The sequence below is a fragment of the Petaurus breviceps genome, unplaced genomic scaffold (assembly GCF_028583685.1).
Source record: "Petaurus breviceps papuanus isolate PSGF00001 unplaced genomic scaffold, PetGlider_PUasm1.0 80, whole genome shotgun sequence".
Lineage (NCBI taxonomy): Eukaryota > Metazoa > Chordata > Mammalia > Diprotodontia > Petauridae > Petaurus > Petaurus breviceps.
Genome location: NW_027186540.1, coordinates 4,880,139 through 4,899,740, shown reverse-complemented (window position 1 = coordinate 4,899,740; position 19,602 = coordinate 4,880,139). Strand labels below are relative to the sequence as shown.

At 40.5% G+C, this 19,602-nt stretch overlaps 1 protein-coding gene across 2 annotated transcripts in view; it reads right to left on the bottom strand.

Moving 5' to 3' along the window:
- The window catches only part of LOC138175992 (calcium/calmodulin-dependent protein kinase type 1D), a 482,214-nt gene that overhangs the window by 36,405 nt on the left and 426,207 nt on the right, over positions 1 to 19,602 (bottom strand). The gene's annotated exons all lie outside the window — the stretch shown is intronic.

Below are 19,602 nucleotides of genomic sequence, written 5' to 3'. Positions count from 1 at the left end.
CACGGATTGCCTGGTGGCCATAATCACACCTTTTTATTCATTCGACATGAATTATCTGCCAAGAGGGAGTCGCCAAAGTTCTTATTTCCACAGGTGATGTCTGTAATGAATATTTCACTTCATCTTCTTGATGTTAAAGTGAAAAAATCCTGCTTGGCATAAACGAAAAGAAGGATGAGGTGCCACCCTCTGAAGGAACAAAAGGCTGCCAATTCCATCAGAGCTTCAGTGTTTAAGTGGCATTCCCTTAGAGTTTGAAGTTTGGCTACGTGCAAACATAATAAGTTGGGTACAAAGTGTTGGGTCTGCTTTCTCAATGTATATGCAAACAAACCAGAAAAGTAAACAATAAATTATTTTTCTTTGCTGGGAAAATATGCTCGATTTTCGCCAGGAGGGTTTCGCTCAAGTATTAGTTGGCATTAGCTTCCTCCCTTTCCTTCCCAGGAATTAACACATGTCTGCTAAGGAGAATTGCCATTATAAGCGTAGCTGGAGCATCTGTTGCCTGGGCCAGCTCTGCACCTACTTCTGCTTTTCTTTTAAGGAGATTCAGTAAGGAAAATACCAGATGGGCTTGCAAAAGGGAAACCTTCATTTCAACTGCATGGTAGGGATGGAAGGAGGCAATTGATCATCATGGGACACATAGCATTTCCTCTTCAATTGTAAACATTTAAAAATGTTCTCATTAAGTATCCACCTTAGCATCTGGTAAAGAAGAAAGTAAAGCTTTCTTTTGCTTTTTTGGAGGGCAATTGGGGTTAAGTGACTTGCCCAAGGTCACACAGCTAGTTTTTGTGTTAAGTGTCTGAGGCCAGATTTGAACTCAGGTCCTCCTAACTCCAGGGCTGGTGCTCTATTCGCTGTGCCACCTAGCCATCCCAAAAGTAAAGCTTCCTTAAAGTTTCGAGGAGAACCCCTTTCACCTGTCCAGTCCTACCTGCTCTTCAGTAAGCAACCTGGGTATCCATTAAGTCTGCGCTAGCTCAGGCTGATTTCTCACTTCTCTGCCCTCTTATTGCATACAGAGTCAGTACCACACAATTTAGAAAATACAAAAGTCACAGCATCTTTGAGTTACAAAGGTCATCTCATCCAACTTTTTCTTCACTGTGGAATTCCTTCTATAACAGAAAGGAGGGAATCATTTATGAAGCTTCTACCAAGTATGTAATGTGTGCCACATATTATGTGCCAATATTATGTTGCATGTCAAGCACTATGCCAACTGTCTTACGGTTATGATTTCAGTTGATCTTCACAAAAACCCTATGAAAAATGCTCTTATTCCTATTTGACAGTTGAGGAAACTGAGCCAGACAGTGGTTAAATGACTTGCCTAGCTGGGGTCAGAGAGTTACTGAGTATTTGAATGAGGATTTGAACTCGGGTCTTCCTGATCCCAGGTCCATGCTCTATCCACTGTGCCACTTTGCTGCCTTTAAGAACGCTCTGAGTGAGTACTTCTAGTGATGGGGAGCTAACAGCCTAAATGTTAGAGTTTTTCCTACTGAACCCAATTCTGTGCTCCTATAACTTGCCCTCATTTTTTAAAATTATACCCCCTGGAGCCATACAGATTGCCTTTCTACAAATGAGTCCTTCAAATATCTGAAGACAGAAATCTGGAACTAGAGAGGTGTGACGGCATAGTGGATCAAGAACTGGCTTTGGAGTCAGGAAGACATCGATTCAAACCCCTCCTCTGACACACCGGGCTGTGGGATCCTCTACAAATCATTGAGCTTCTCTGAGTCTTGGGATATGTCTCAAAGGATGTAAATTGAAGAGCAAGTACTGCCCTGTATTGGTAGAGGAAACTTCCTCACTGGAAATCACCTACATCTACATGGTAGCTTGGTAGTGCCATGAATGGCACACTGGACTTAAGAGTCAGGAAGACCCGAGTTCAAATTTGGCCTCAGACATTTACTTAACTGTGTGACCCTGGACAAGTCACTTAACCTCTGTTTGCCTGTTTTCTCATTTGTAAAATGGGGGTAATGATAGGCACCTACCTCACAAGATTGTTGTGAAGGAGGATCAAATGTTCTAATACTTGTAAAGCATGTAGCACAGTGCCTAGTACATAGTAGGTGCTAATATAAATGTTAATTATTATTGTTACTTATACTAATAATTCACAAGTCTAATCTTTGCCCTCCCACTCCCTTAAAAATATATAGCATCCCTACCCGGTTATTTTGGTTACTGTCCTCAGTTCCTTCAACTAACTGGTCCTTACAAAGTTTTGAGTGTATATATATGTGTGTGTGTGTGTGTATAAATATATACATATATATACATGCACACACACACATATATTTGTGTCTAATGGTAGCCATCTCTAGGGGAAGGGGGAGAGAAGGGGAAGGAATGAAAAAAAGGGGAAAAAGGAAATTTACATGATAACTATTATATATTTTAAAGGAATAGCAAGTTGTACATAATAGATTTGCAGCTTCATATGCAATCTTTTTATTCTGCTATGTTATAGAAATGTTTGTTTTATTTCATAAATTAAAAATAAAATATATATTTTAAAAAGAAGAAAAAAATGTCACTTCAGCTGCTGGTGCCTTCCCCTCCTAGGCTACCAAACATTTCCTCTGTATTTATCTTATAGGTATCAACTTAGATAAATATTGTGTGTCTTACTAGAATTGAAGTTCCTTGAGGACAAGGACTGTTTTTTTTTCTTTTTCAATTTCCCTTAATTCTAGTGCCATCCTTCTGCTAATTATTCCCTATTTATCCTTGACTATACCCTACTTTGTACAGATTTGTTTGAATGTTGTCTCCCCCATTAAAGTGTAAACTCCTTGAGGGCAGGCACTGTCTTTTGCCTCTTTTTGTATCCCCAGCACTTAGCACAGTAGCTGGCACACGGGAGACATTTAATACATGTTTATTGTTTGACAGTTGTTTTGTATCTCCAGTGTCCAGCACATAGGGCACGTTTATTAAGCACTTGTTGGCTGATTTCCACCTAGAATTTAAGATGATACTTCAGATAAAGTTTGACTAGAGCACAGTGAGACTATCACCTTCTTTGCCCTAGACTCTATACTATTAATGTTGTCTAAGATGCAATTACATCAGACGTGGAAGTGTTGGACTATTTTCCTGTCACAGGTATGTCTGAAAAAGATGGAGAATTCAGTACTAGCGATTTCTCTAAACACATCGGTCTTATTTTATGAATGAGAAAACAGAAGAAGATGAAAAGTTAATGATATGTACGACCACAATGAAAAACACAAATGAGATACTTTTATAGTGTTTGGCAAAATGCTTGGTACATAATAGGTGCTTAATAAATGCTTTCAAAATCACTGTTTCATAATTGACAGATGGTAAAAATTAATACCTAGTATTACCTAACTAGCTCCTTATAGAAAACAGTTAAGACTAATTTGTCTCTATCTGGAAGAGAGAGAAAATGAAAAAAAATTCTATTCATATGAAAATAATTTCTACCTTCAGTATGTCAAACATTTATTTAGTTTTTGCTCCCACTGGGGATGAGGCATGACTAAGTGTGCCTAAAGTATCCTTTTGTCAGATCAATTAAATGAGTTTTTTATTAAGTGCCTACTACTGCCTAGCCCTGCTGGAAATTCAAAGAAACTGCATTAACAGTTCATTTATCTAAATGATGAGAAAATTAGATTTTCTTCATGAGTTATTTTTGCAGACAACCAAAATTCATTCTTTTAGGTATCAAATTAAAAAATATATATATAAACATTTCTGAGTATTACTAAAAACGCATCATACTTCTCTATGCCTTAATAAATGATATGCTACAAAACTCCAACTTTTTCTTCATGACTCAGAGTCATCATCTGGCATATTACAGCGGAAAGAGCACTGAGTATGGATCCAGAGGACATGTGTTCAAATCCCATCTCTGCTATTCCCTCCCTGTATGACCTCTGACAAGTGACTTAGTTATCTCTAAGGTCAGAGGTTGGGCTAGATGACCTCTAAAATCCCTTTGATCTTGAAAGCTATGATCTTATGATTTTACTGCTTTGCGAATACCATGATGCTCCCAGAAGGGTTCAGGTAAGGCTATTTAATTCCATACTCCAAATGTTTCCAGTTTGTTGTGTTTCTCTCTCCGCTTTATTTTTTATTGGCTGTCGACGTCTCCTCTTCTTTTTAATCATATTTAACAGATGATAGCCCCGTGTATGGACTTAAGGAGGGTTCTACCATTCTTCAGACTAATGTGCATGGGCTTTGTGACAGTGGCCTGCCATTCAGAGACATTTCCCTCTTCCCTTTCTGATTAGATTCTGTTCCAAATAGCTACAGTTGATAATTTATTCATTCGAGAGGCTTTCCCTTTATGACCTGTTAGCAGAACAGTGAAAAAGAAGCAAGGGCATCTCCAACCCATACATTCAGAGAGTCTTTTCAAAGAATAGAAGGAACTAATGCCAACAGAAGAGATTAGAACCGGGGGAACAATTTATTCAGTAACAACATTGTAAAGGCAAGTAACTTTAAAAGATTTAAGAATTCTATCAATCTGATGACCAACAATTATTCCAGAGGATTCATGATGAACCATGCTACTCACCTCCTGACAGAGAGGTAGGTGAAGGGCTCAAGATGAATGAAGCATGTATTTTTGGATAGGGCCAATGCAGGAATTTGTTTTGGCTGACTATGTCCTGAATTGTTATTAAGGTCATGTTTTTCTTTTCCAAGGGGAAGCAAGAAGGAGAAAAATAGATTTTTGCTCATTAAAAAAAAGAATAAAAATAAATATAAGGTATTTAGTATCACAGAATCATGGATTTGAAAAAGAGCTCAGAGATCAGCTAGTCTAACTGATTAACTACAGACTATTTTATAAAGTGCTAGTTTCTGCCTCACAAGAAGCCCTTCTAAGGTTGCCTTTTTTACCCTTAGATAGTTCTGATGGTTAGGAAGTTTTTCTTCTCCTCTGTACTGTGTATATTTGACGACCATGGTTCCACAACTCTATCGCAGAATGAGGAAGTACATTTATTAATCTCTTCTTTGGAGTCAAGCTTGACCATTATAATTACATAGCCTTCAGTCTATAGATTCTGGTTGTCAGTATTTGGTTGCTGCTACACATTTACATTGGTTTAGTCATTGTGTACCATGTTCTGGTTCTGCTCCCTTCACTTTGTGTCAGTTCATATGAATCTTCATACATCTTCTATAATCATCAGAATCATTTTTCCTTAAACTCATGTACCACAATTTGTTTTTTTCTGCTCCCCAGTTCATATCTAGTTCTTTGATAACTACACAAGGTGCTGCTATAAGCATTTCTGGTATACCTGGAAGCTATGCATCTCAAAGTAGCCTCAGATCTTGCCTTGACCTTTATGAGGTCCATGCCTAGCAGTGGGATCTCTAAGTGGTATAGGCATGCTAGTCACTTTTTATGAAAAATTCCAAATTGCTCTTTAGAAGGACCAGACCAGTCACAGCTCCACTAAATACTGGAACTTTTAAAGGGATGACAAAGGAAGGAATCCAATTCTAGATGGTTCTTTTGTCAGGAGCTGCATTGTTGTATGGCTTCACACACTATCCTGCCCTTCTTTCATTAGCCTTGTCCTGACAAGCTGTAGGTGGGGCTGAAGATGGTACAAAACGTTCCTTTATGTAGTCTAGTTGGGAAAAAACAATATAATTAATAATCGTAGGTAGCATCTATACAGTACATTAAAGTTTTTTGCAAAGAGCTTTAAAAATATTACTTCATTTGATCCTCACAATAATGCTGGGAGGTAGTTTGAGGAAACTGAGGCAGAAAGATTATTATGACTTGAGCAGGGTCATATAGCTAGTGTCTGAGGTAAAATCTGAACTCCGGTCTTTCTGAGACTCGTGTTCAGTGCTTTATTCACTGCACCACCCAGCTGCCTATAGAGCCTGTGAGGGAGAGGAGAGATTAGTTTTCAGGGTGGTATTATATTATTGGGGCAGTGAGGTGGCACAGTGGATAGAGTGCCAGCCCTGGAGTCAGGAAGACCTGAGTTAGAATCTTGCCTCAGACACTTAATTAGCTATGTGACCCTTGGCAAGTCATTTAAGCCTTTTTGATGCAGTTTCCTCATCTGTAAAAATGAACTAGAGAAGGAAATGGAAAACCATTTCAGTATCTCTGCCATGGAAACCCAAAACAGGATCACAGAGAATTGGACATGACTGAAATGACTCAACAACAAATTACATTGTTGCTCTCTAAAAGCTAATTTTTTTCTTGTATCTATTGTGCCTTATCCCCTTAGTATGACCTAACTAGGTCCCCTATACTGGAAATTTAATAGCAGATTTGAAGCAGGCACTTAGAGCCAACAAGGGTAAAGATCAAAGGAAGAAGAGGGAGGGGCAGAAGGTGGGCAGGTTTATGGGTCACAGTTCGCTTGGTGAAAATGAAGCAACATTTCTATTCTTCGGCATTTTTATATGTCATATTCTCTAACTGCCACGGCACAGAAAGCACTAAAAACCAGCTTGCCCAAGCTGAACTTTGGAATAGCTAAGACCCAGATGGGAGTCCGTGACAGACTCTGCCTCCAGCCTTTATTTCATGGTGATTAAGCACTGTCTCCCCAGTCTCCAACATGAAGAGAGAGGTGTTCAATAAATGATCTTTCAGTGCTAATGCTTCCATGCATGAAGCCAAAATAAAGGATTAGTCAGGGAATAGTGCAGGCATTCTTCAAAGCAGGGAACAAACAACAAAACTCTATTTTTATTGAGGAAAACCTCTTCAGTAGTTAGAATCAGCAATACATTAAATGACTAAAACAAGAACTCTGCTTAAATTAGATAAACCATAAAGGTGAAATTAGGCAATCATGGGCCAAAGGTGCTTCATTTGGCCACTGAATTGGGCATTAGAGGTCATGGGATGTGGGGCTGGAAGGAATGAACCTTAGATATCATCTATTCTAACCCTTTCTACAGATAAGCAACCAGAGCCAAGAAAATAATCAGTAACTTGTTGAAGGTCACATAGGGAATAAAATAACAGAGTTTGGGATTTGAAAAATATACCTGTTGACTCCAAATCCAAGATTTTATCATAATATCACACTGTATTCCATAAACCAATACATAATCTGTCAGGAATGACCTCTATAATGTCCTAACAATTTCCATTTGGATGAATTCAGAACTGGTTAGGTAGTCAGGCTTAAAAAATGGTAATGATTCAGTATCATGGCGGTGGGAGGTCTATCTCCAGTGTAGTGCCCCAGGGATCAGTACTGTTTAATATTTTTAATCAATGAGTTGGAAAAAGTTGCTAGTTAATAGTTAACATGACATAGGGGTGGCTAGGTGGCGCAGTGAGTAAAGCGCCAGCCCCAGAGTCAGGAGGACCTGAGTTCAGTTCCGGCCTCAGACACTTAACACCCACACAAAAAAACTAGCCGTGTAACCTTGGGCAAGTTACTTAACCCCAGCTGCCCTCCAAAAAAGGCAAAAATAAAAATAGTTAACATGACAGTCTCAAGATCCAAAAAGATCTTGACTGACCAGAGCAGATTCCTAACTTTTTGCATGTGTCATGGACCCCTTTGGCAGTGTAATGAAGCCTATGGAGCTATCTCAGAAGAGTATTTTTAAATACGTAAAATACATAGGATTACAAAGGAAACCAATTACATCAAAATGAAGTCATCACACAAGGTCAGGGATCCCAGGTTTAAGAACTCAAGGTCGAATAGTAAAATTGACTACGTATGTAGAAAATCTTGTAAGGATAAATTAGAGACAATCTCAGAAGGAAGGTGCTAGCATTGAGCAGGATTTTGTTCAGTCATTTTTCAGTCATGTCTGACTCTTTGTGACCCCATTTAGGGTTTTCTTGACAAAGATCCTAAGTAGTTTGCCATTTCCTTCTCCAGCTCATTTTACAAATGAGGAAACTGAGGCCAATGGTGAAGTGATTTGCCCACGGTCACACAGCTAAGTGAGGCTAGATTTGAACTCTGGTCTTCTAGACTCCAGGTCCAGTGCTCTATCCACTGTGCCACCCAGCTGCCCCAGACTCATACTTAGGTTAAAAAACAAAACTCAGGAAGTATAGGCATGGTTAGACAGCAGTTTGTCTGGGAAAAAGTCTGGGGGTTTAAGTGGACTAAAGCTCGACATGAATCAGCAGTATGATATGGAAGCCAAAAAAGCTGATGCAATTTGGGGCTGCACTGATATAGGCATGGCTTCTAGAAATAAGGAAGTGACAACTTCTCTGTACTTTGTTCTCATCAAACCTCATCTCGAGCACAGTGTTTGTTTCTGAACCTGAAAGAGGTAAATAGGATGTCAGGGGTGTCTTTGAGCCCACACCATACGAGTACTGGTTGGAGGAACTTTTGAAGCTCAGTCTGGGGAAAAGAAGATAAGGGGCAAGGGATACTGGGAGCCAGCTGACTTCCAGTATTTGAGGAGGAGGAGGAATGACACTTGTCTGGTTTGTCCCTAGAAGGCAGAGCCAGGAGTCATGGGTCAAAGTTACAAAGGTGAATTTTGGATGGATGGATGGATGGATGTCAGGACAAACTCCTGGCAATTAGACAGATGAGAAATTGGAAGGTGGTGGCTTCCAAACTAGATGATGGTTTCTAGTGTGCTAAAGTGGATATTCCTTGGAGGTATGGGGAGCACTAGGTGATCGCAGAGGATCCTTCCAATTCTCAAATCCTCTGATTCTTAGAATTACTTATGAATCTATCAACTTGGTGTCCATGTTCAGACATAGTCAAATGAACAAGGCTGTTAAAAGTTTATTAGAGGGGGCGGCTAGGTGGCACGATGACTAGAGCACCGGCCCTAGAGTCAGGAGAACTTGGGTTTGGATCCAGCCTCAGATACTTAACATAAAAACTAGCCGTGTGACCTTGGGCAAGTCACCTCCAAAAGCAAAAAAAAAAAAGTGTTTGTTGCCTGATGCCCATAACAGAAGAAAATGCTAAATTTCATTGAGAGGTTAATGAAAATAAAAATAAAATTAAAAAAAAGTTTATTAGAGAAATTGCTTGGTTGTTGGAATGATTTCTTATTCACCTTTATAATATTTACAACTTATGATTATATGGTTCTTTAAGGTTTGCAAAACACTTTATTCACAATATACAATGATTATTGTTCCTATTTTTACAAATAGGGAAACTGAAGTTTTGAGAGCAACCTCTGTCCACAATTCATCCATGGGCAATCTACTAAGTACCTGAGACAGGAATCAAACTCAGGTCTTCTGGCCCTACAGTCTTTCTCTACAGTCTTTCACTCTATCATGTTGCTTCAAAATATCTCTCTCCTCTACCCTCAATGTATTCTGTTTTGTATATAGCAAGCCCTAGATAAATACTTCCTTCAAATGAATTTACTATGAGCTGTAGGTCACACCCCATAAGGCTCCACTCTGTGGAGTGATGAACTTTTTATATTTATCTGCAAACCCAATTTAGCAGCTAGAAAAAGGTTCTGTTCTTTTCCCTACACATAAAAGCACTAGACATATTGCATAGCTTTGTAAAATTTTAAGATGATCAGTGAATCCTCTGCTAATTAAAAAGGGTGCCTAATTACATTTGTAATCATATATTTGATTAAGTTTTTAGTAAGTTTTTTTTGCAAGCTTAGAAAATGATATGTGGGTGAGAGTAGAATTAATAGACATCTCAAAAAAAAAAAAGATGCTGACTGAATCCAGCCCATAAATACTCTATATCATTTTTCTAGGCTTGGAACAAAGCCTCTGAAGTGGAAAGAAATGGGGATGGGATGGGGAAGAAGGTACAGAGAAACATTCCAATCATAATTTATGCTAAATCAGAAGGGGAGGTGTTTGGGGGAGGGGGAGAAGAGAAGTGAGGCAGAGGAGAAAAGTTAAATACCTTTTTAAAATGTAAGAAACTAGCAGCATAAGCTATTTTAAGTAAAATCATTTAGGAATTCTATCACAAGAAAAAGGCTGGACTAGATGAAATATAATTCCAAGCTGAAGTAAAACGCTGTGCTTTTGTCATCCAAGGGCTCCTTTCCAAGTTTATAGCACAATTTCCTTTCTTAAAAAATAAAAATCTTTTTTGCTTCCAATTGCCCAATCAATTCCATGTAAAGGAATGAAGGGGATCCTACTGTAAGTGCCAGAAAATCTAAGCCAGTCTATGTATAGAGAGTTAAAGCTCATTGGAGAGAAATTTAGTAGAAGCCATCTTTACCCATATTTTAAGTGCAGGGCTTTCTAATGATGGAGTTGAAAGTTTAATGAGGAGCAAGTGGGATTCAGTGACAGGAGTAAGCTTCACAATAACCCAAAATTGTGTTGGGAGGAAAAAAAAACTAGCTAAAATTCAACCAGCTAAAATTAGCTTTTATGAGTAATGAATTTTTATACTAAAGCACCACAGGGTACAGATATAACAATCTGGGGGTGATTAAGACCAAGGATTAGAAGATGACTTTAAAACAATGAAGTGTTTCCTTTGACATCTTTGAACCATAGCTTTATGTTCTTGGGGGATGGTCTTTTCTTTGGTGAAGTTCTGTCCTCCTTAAGCAGCTGAGCTTTTGTCCAAGGAATAATGGCATTTGAGAAATAACTTTTAGCCTTCTTCCTGCAGGCTTTGGTCTCTCAAGGCTGGTTTTACTTTGGGGTTCTGCGTTTGGTTCTTTTTTTTGATCATTGAAAATGGAAAAGTTTCACAATGCTGTACTTCATTGGAAAAAGAAAAAAAAACCCTTCTCCTTAATAAATGTCAGTGAGGTAGAAGCCAGCAAATGGGGTTTGTGTCTTGCCTGGGTGTGGTCCATGTACTAAGGAAGTGTGGTCTGCAGCAGAATGTAATGGTTTTCCTCTCTCTATTTCCCTGTCTTCTCCAGGAAGCCTTTCTTGACTGACTGAATGAGAGATAGCTTATTTTATTTCCTTAACCCGATTTCTGCTCAAATTTCACTTCATTTTATTGTGTCTGACTCTTGGTGACCCTTTTGGGGGGGGGGTTGTCTTGGCAAAGATATTGGAGTGGCTTGCCATTTCTTTTCATTTTATATATAGTTAAGGAACACAGGTAAACAGGGTTAAGTGACTTGCCCAGGGTCACACAGTTATTAAAGTGTCTGAGGCTGGATTTGATGTCAGGTCTTCCTGCTTCAAGGTCTAGTGCTCTATCCCCTTGGCTAACTAGCTGCCCTATACTTAATCACAAAAAACACTATACTCAGAGTAAAGTAGTCCCTTATTTATGTGTCCTGAAGATGACCTCGATTCTTGCTTTTATATCACCTCTGCTATAGAGTCCAATGCTCTGTATATCTTCTGTAAAGATGACCACAAAAGAATCAAGAGAACAACCCCCTAATTTTACAATAAAAAGAAACTGAGTCCCAGAGAGTTGAAGGTCATACAGGTTACAAGTAGCAGGGTGGGGGTGGTTTTCAAACATAACTCCTCTGATTCTAAATCCAGTTCTATTTCCACTACTCCAACTTTCTTCTCTAGTTAAGTCGGTGTGTTTTAGATGACAAAAGTGTAAAGACAGGCCACTGTGTCTTGTTGCTTGCTTTGTACAAAGCCACATAGCATGCATGTGCTTAATAAATATTCATGACTCTCTGATCACATTTCCCCCCAAGAAGTTCTTTATCAAAAGTTCAGAACTGGGTCAAAACTCTAAAGCCTCATTTTAAAATCAGATTCTAAATGTAATGAAATAAATTCCCGTATATATCATGAGAATGACCTTTCTAAGGTCTCAAGGGGAGAAAAGAAAGTGCAATTCATATTCATGGAGAGCCATAAAAGAGAGAATTTGTCAAGGAAGATAAGCTAGAAGGTCTTATTCTGGCTCTTAACTCTATCCCTCATTTAAATTAGTAAATGACCAAGAGATTATTAAATAGCAATACATGTAGGGGAATCCTCCTCTATCACCCAATGATTGAAGGTAACAAAAGATGTTTGAAATCCACTCCTATTTTTAGAAAATGTTAACTAGAAGAAAAGGAACTGTGAATGTATAAAGAAATAAAACATTTATTAATGAGGGGCTTGGGATATAGATATAAGAAAGACAGTATGTGTTGTCAAGGGGTTTACATTCTAAAAGAGAAGTCAATATAGTAGGTTTTTTGTTGCTCAGTTGTTTGAGTTGTGTCTGACCCTTTGTGACCCCATCTGGGCTTTTCTTGGCAAACATACTCCAGTGGCTTGCCATCTCCTTCTCCAGATCATTTTACACATTAGGAAACTGAGGCAAACAAGATAAAGGTCACAAAGCTAGTAAGTGTCTAAGGCCAGATTTGAACTCAGGAAGATGAATCTTTCTGACTCCAGGCCCAACATTCTTATCTATTGTGCCATCTAGCTGTCCCAATATAGGAGGCTACTATGTGGTATAGATGGGTAACAGTGCTGGACCCGGGAGTCTGAAAGACCCAAGTTCAAATCCTTCTTTAATTGTGTGACCCTGTCACATAGTGGGCAAGCCACTTAACCTCTCTCAGGCCACATTTTCCTCATCTGTAAAGTGGAAATCATACTAATATTATAATGCGGTCTCCCAGGACTGCTGGGAGGATCAAACGAGCTAACATGTGCAGTGCTTCTTAAAACTTAAAGAGTCATATGAGTGCTGGCTATTGTTATTGGTAGCCAAAGAGGAGTGTTTTGGAAAGAAAGTCATAGGGAATAGTGATTGGGAGTTATAGTAAACCTCCAATTGATTTCTTTTGGTAGGAATACATTCTATAATACCCTTTGACAGAAACTCTTCAACCTCTGCTTTCTCAATTCCAGTGATAAGGAGTTCATTCCTTTGCAATGAGCCCATTCCCTTCTTAGATGGTATTATAAAGCTCTTCATTATAATGCACTGAAATCTCCCTCCCAGTAGCTTTCATCCTCTGGTTTTTGTTCAAGCCTCTTGAGTTAGAGAGAAACAAAGAGCAACCACTTCCACAGGACATCTCCGGTGCCCCTACAGTATGCCCTCTCTTCTCTGGGCTAAGCACCTCATTCCTTTTAGTTGCTTCTCATGTGATAGTTTCCAAGAAAGAAATCAGGAGAGTAGAAAATGGAAGCATTTTGAATGAAAGAATAAAAAAGCATTTGATTTGGTGTTTTAGGTCAGATGGAAAGGTCTCTGAGTTCTTAAGGGTGTGACAGTAGTGAATGAAAAGACCCAACATAGGTCAGAGGACAGCATTAGGGGATTACAGAGCATAAAAGGCAGGAGGAACTTCTTAAATGAGATAGTCTAGAGGGGTTTATCCTGGCTCTTAACCCCAACCCCCATTTAAATTAGTAAATGACCAAGAGATTATTAAATAGCAATTTATGAAGTGGTATCCTCCACAGTCCAGAGATTGAAGGCATAGAGGGCCCTAGTAATCAATAGTCTGCCAGACTCTAAGGCCTGTAAGTCCTCTGTCTCATTGGCAGAATGGAGTTGTTGACTCTAATCTCATCCAGGCCCTATGAACCATTAGGATGCTTGAACTAAGGGGTAAGGCAAGGGAGGAGGGCACCCACAATGCTGATGAGTCTCCCTGACACCTTGGGTCTGGGAGGGTATAGACCAGAAGAGGAAGGACAGGGTTGGGGAAAAGTTAAGGGGGATGGGGTGTCCTGGTCATGGGCCTGCCTGCCACCAGGTCATCCCTGATGAATTTCGGTATAGCATATAGCAAGGGGAGAGGTGGGGGGAGTCTCAATACAAAGGCTACTTTCATCACAATATCCAATGGGATACAAAGTCATTCCCTACCCATCAGGCAGAGGATTTTGCAGGTGGCACAGCACACATATAGGTCAAACCCATGTCAGCTGGAAAGAGTGGGAAAACATAAGTTGCACTGCCCTTTGAGGCCCAGGTCTTATGCATTTTTAACTCAAACAATGCCACCCGTTCCCTATCCTCATGGTGTCCCTGTCCTCTCTAAGGAACTTCAGACAGGACAGACGATGTGCCATAGGCTATGCTATACAAGCATCCAGCCACTAAGAGTATGAAGAGTAGATAAGCTGTTATAGGCCTTAAAAATAAGAAACTCTAAACTATGCACGTAGTTAGGAAAAGCTGTGTTCTGACACAGAAACTAACGAGAATACACAGAAGCTGGGTGAGCAGTGGGTGGGCTCCCCTTGAAGCCCTGGACCCTCCAGATCAAGTCCTATGTCTGACACACTGATTACGTGGCTCTGATGGAATCCCCAGCCCCAATATTCTAACTTCCTTAGCGGCCTCACTGAACAGCAGGCATGTCCTGATTTAGCCATACAGTCTGGCTCCAGTCACACCCCTGCCCCCAGACTCAATCAGAAGCCTCACTAAACAGCAGGCCCACTGCCCCTACATAGCCACCCCCCCCCTCCTCAATATCCCTCCCTGCCTCACTAGAACAGGAGGTGTGTCCATGAACTCATGCCCCACTAGAACAGCAGGTGTCTCCACGTGATGGAATCCTGGCTGTTTGCCTCTAGCTAGCCACTACCCCCAGACCCATTTCTCCTATTTCTCACCAAAATAGCAGGTGTGTCCACGCACTCAACCACATCCACATCATCTCAGACAGGACCACAATAGCCACCAATCAGAAAGCAGCACCACCAGGATGCCCAAGCAGGATGTGTACCTTAAAACAAGAGAAGGGACTTTCCCTAATTAGGTAGGAACTTGTGCAGCAATAGCAAAAGCTGTCCTTTGGGTGAACTTATGACAAAGAGGAGCTTATTATATTATTATCATACATACATGCCCCCTCCCCCATGGGCTTTCCTGTATGCACTGTAGTAATTGCAGTTCCACTGAGGCTGGAACCCCTCCTCTATTACCTAATCGCTTGACAAACCCCTCCTGCCTTTTTAATATTCACAATTTCTGTTGTGCAATCAGCATCATTACACTATAAAATCGCCTGTCTTGTCTTACTGAAGTTGCTGGTTCCTCTAAGGAGCCCAGCTGATCAGAGGGTGTAACCCTCAGTAAATGCCTTTACTTGAATTGGGGATGGTCTGAGTCTGAATTCTTTTGAGAAGACCCCCCACAACACATCATGAAACTGCAACAGCTCTAGGAAACTTATTTAATCTCTTACTGCCCCAGACAACTCCCTCAGGCACTAAATTGCAAAGAAGGTTCTAACCTGTATTGATAGAGGGAATTTCCTCACCTGGGAGTTCCCTGTATCAATAATGAAATCACTGTTTTAGTCCCTCTGACGTTTGGATGGGTTTAACTGTCTCCAGGAAACCTTCCCAGAAGTTATCCATGGTATAATATGATTTAGAGCTACCTTCCTGATGGAATTAAGGTGATATATATTCTCTCCCTCTGTCTCCCCCCTCTCTGCCCCACCCTCTTAGATTTCATTGTCTACCCATGCATCTGTAACCTTAGAGAGCTGCCTGTGGCACTGAGAGATGAAGTTACTAGCCCAGGGTCACACAGGCTGTGCCAGGTGGGATTGGAACCTGGGCTTTCCCAGCTCTGAGGCTACCTTTCTGTATGACGTAGAATAGTAAAAAACCATCGAAACAGCCTAGAAGAACTTTCAAACACAGAGCTGAGGGGGCCCTAGAGATCGTTTAGTCCAAGGGCATGGCTTCCTGTGACTGCTGAGCAGGAACTTTTGGATTCTCTGCCTCTGAAGTCTGTAAAAAGGTGTGAATGATGCTTGCTTTAGAGCTGGAGGTCCCAGCTTGGCTTCTTACTACCTGTGTAACCTCGAGCAGACAATCAACCTCTCTGGGCCTCAGTTTCTTCATCTGTAAAGTGAACATCAAGGATGCCTCTGACGTCCCTTCTTGCTCCAGCCCTGAGAGCTCAAGAATTGATGAGATTTTTAAGGTGGAAAGTGCAGTTTCCCATTCAGCCTGCAGGTGGCGTGCAGGACCAGGTTATAGAGAACAATGGACTTGACAGCTGGAAGGACCAGTTTCTGGAGATGGCTTTGGACAAGAAGTTGGAGACATGTCCCTCCTGGCCACTGGAGAACTTGCACCTCTCTCTTCATTGTGTTCGAGGGCCAGGCCAGTGCTTTCCCATTCCTCCATCCTTAGCTCCATTTTTCTTTCTTCCTTTCTCTGAACATCAATATGTAATCATCATCTTTCCCTCACTGGTTTCTTCCATGGTGGTAAAGTTCTCAAATTCTCCACAGTCACAGGAGGTTCAAGATACTCTGTGTTGTTCCTTTTTTTCTAGAAGGTGGTGATTCTTAACTTGGGACTCATGAGGTCTATGCACGAGTATCAGAGGATCTATGACCTTGGGTTGGGCAGCTAGAGTAGCCTCGTGGTTAGAGCACTGGGCTTGGAATCAGGAAGACTCATCTTCCTGAGTTCAAATTTGGCCTCAGACACTTCCTAGATGTGTGACCCTGGGTAAGCCACTTAACCCTGTTTGCCTCAGTTTCCTCATTTGTAAAATGAGCTGGAAAAGGCAAACCATGCCAGTATCTTTGCCAAGGACACCCTAAATAGGGTCATAAAAGAGTTAGACATGATTGAAACAAGTCAACAACATGAACTTGGATGGGAAAAATTGCATCTTTATTTTAATTTTAAATGAAACTCAGAATTTTCTTCCATCATGAATTTTTATGAGAGCCCCGCTACAAGGCAATTTGCCTCTTTATTTTCTTTCCTGGGCTTGCCAAGGTCTCTCTCTCTTTTCTCTTCTCCCCTTCTTTGTGTGACAGTTTTAGGACTCAGAGCTGTTAGATCATATGGTGTAATGGCAGTTCAGTTTAGGAGATACCACTGTATGGATTCTAATTCCATATCCCTTGTCTGTGGGCCTCAATTTCCTCACCTGTAAAACCAGAGCACTGAACCATATTATTCTAAGATTCCCACCAATAATAACTTTCAGTGAATCCAGGTTAACAATATCTGAAACAAACGTTCAAAGATGAAACGCCAGTCTCTCTAGGCTGATTTTCTAGTTTTGGTTACAGTACCTCTAACCTATCTGCTTCAGAAGATACTTTGGGAATGGGAATCTTCCTAAGGTCTTCCTCAGTCAAGGCCAAAGAAAACAATGAGTCCCCTTGTGCCCCAGGGCACAACTCTGGTACAATCATCATCAAACAGTCTCTTTGAGGGCCTGAGAAGATAGGCAGACAACAAGGAGGGGAGAGGGATGGGAGGTTTTGATAAGGCAATAGGTGCTTGCTCCTATTTTGATTTGGGAGACAGCTTTGTCTGGTACTCTAGTCTCCTACAGGCCTAGGCCAGGCATCAGCACTTGATGGGGAGACCTCAAACCCTTTCTCAGTCATTTAATTCTATAGGCGAAGTATTCACTGTAAATTTATTAGATGTGCTTTCAAAGCAAGTCTCCAAAGCTGCTCTAAAAAATTGTGAAAATATGATCTGCATATGAGAGAGGAAGGATCCATTAAATGTGCTAAAAAAACTAATGTTCCCAAAAAAGCAGGGATGCAAGGGGGGGGGGGGGGGGGGGGGAATTTGTCTTTCTAAATGATGGCTAATATAGCAATTAGTGTAGGGACCAAAAATAGAGCTATGTCATACTGTTATACAAGTTATTCATGCTGACAAAGTGAGCAATGTTTACATAGAGGGAAAAGGCACTGAGAGGAGCCAATTGGATACTGGGTGTTTTGCAGTCACTTTTTGCTAGTCTTGTAGCTATATGACAGACAGGCTTATCAAATGAAAATAATACTGCTGCTTCCTGAAGAAAGTAGTCTGAATTCTTTCCCACTCCAGTTGATATTAATTATGTGAGAATCTTTGCTAACCCTTGTGGGAAGGCAGGCTCCCCTGGGTAACTGGACCTGCTCTTGGTCACAGCCCACATCAAGAACTGGGGTATAAATCTGTAGTTGATGCTTCTTTATTAAAAAGAGGCAGGATAGATCAGTGGGTGGGAGCAAAATGTTAGGCATTTGACATCTTTGACATTGAACCCTAATTAATTTCTAATGTTACTATTTGACTGTCAGTGATTTGACCTGAGGCGAGTACGACCAGTCCAATTGTAGGACTTACAGATCTGTATTCTGCTTATCCTCCTCTGTGCCTTATGACATGTCCCAGACCTGGAATGCCTACTTCCATTGCTGACAGTTATCCAAGTGTAGGGGGCTTTTTAGCAACAGAGATAACATCTGTATTTACACTCCTTGTACTGGACTAGCCCACAGAGACGTAGACCAGCCACTTCCATCATGCTTCTCCTCTCCCAGCTTTACTTCTCTGTCTTTTTTTCTTTCTCCCCCCTTCTCCCCTTTTCTTCCTCCCGCCCTCTCCCCCCCTCTCCTTCTCCCTCTCTCTCACCATCCCTTTCTCCAGTTCTATGTACCTGTTACACATCTCATTCCTCACTGGGAATCAAGCTTCTCTTTAAATCTAGCTCTGCCTGAACTCACTCAAACTGACTCTCAAACTATTACACTGTCTTTTAAAGGCTATTCAGGGGCATGGTCATTCATTGCTTGTCCAGTGGCATTTTTCCCTTTCTAAATGACTCAAGGGATTTGACCTATCTACCCTTTAAGGAGCAGTGAAAATCTCAATTCCTAACCTGGACAACTTCAACCTCTACTGATCTTTCCCCCCTCCAAATTACTTTAACTCTTACTATGCATGACTCATTTGGTTCTATTTATACACACACACACACACACACACACATACACACATACATACATACACACACATATACATATATATATATAAGTATAGATCTGCACCTATATGCATGTAAATCCACACTTTGTATGGATTTCTCCTTTGCCCCGTTCCATCCTTCTGAGCATCATACTTGTGACTATGTCCCATTCTACCTGTTCTTGACAGCATCATCTTCATCCCTTTTATCACCAATTAATTGAATAGAATGGGTCTTAACACATTATCTTAGTAGGTCATATTGACCCAAACATGCCACATTGGAATAGACATGTTTGGATGGAGCTCCATGCAATGCCTTTCTGAATTAACACAAAAATTAATAAGATTCCCAGTTATGTAAGATAAACTACCAACTTCCAGGGAAAAACAATGAATCTTTCAGAAAATGAGGAGGAAAAGTAAATGTCAAAGGAGTGAGTCTCTGAACAATGTCTGGGGGAGCAGCTAATGAGCAGTCAGACCTTTCTCTGACTGCATCCCCACATATTCCAGGGAAATGTTTTGAAGCCTGCTATTTCTGCCAGGGACCAGTCTCTAATTTGGGAGGAAAGTTCATTTTTAACCAATTGTATAAAATATTTGGCCCAAGATGCACTTTTATTTTAGTCCCATCTCAGAATGGTGTTCCAAAACAAGATTTTGAAGATAAAACTGGAAAAGATGGGAACTGTAATATTAACTTTTTAGATGGATTTTTTTAGAAGGATCCTCTTAAAGCAATTTACCAACCCTTCCTAAAATAACAAGATCTATAACTATAGCAAACATTTATCTAGTACTTTATGGTTCTTAGGTATTTTACATCAGTGAAATGGGAAATGTGACGATTGCACTATATTGTATAGTTATTTTATAAGAAAAATGCTTCATGTATCACAAAGGGCTTTGTAAATGTGTTATTGAGGCAGCTAAGTGGCACAGGG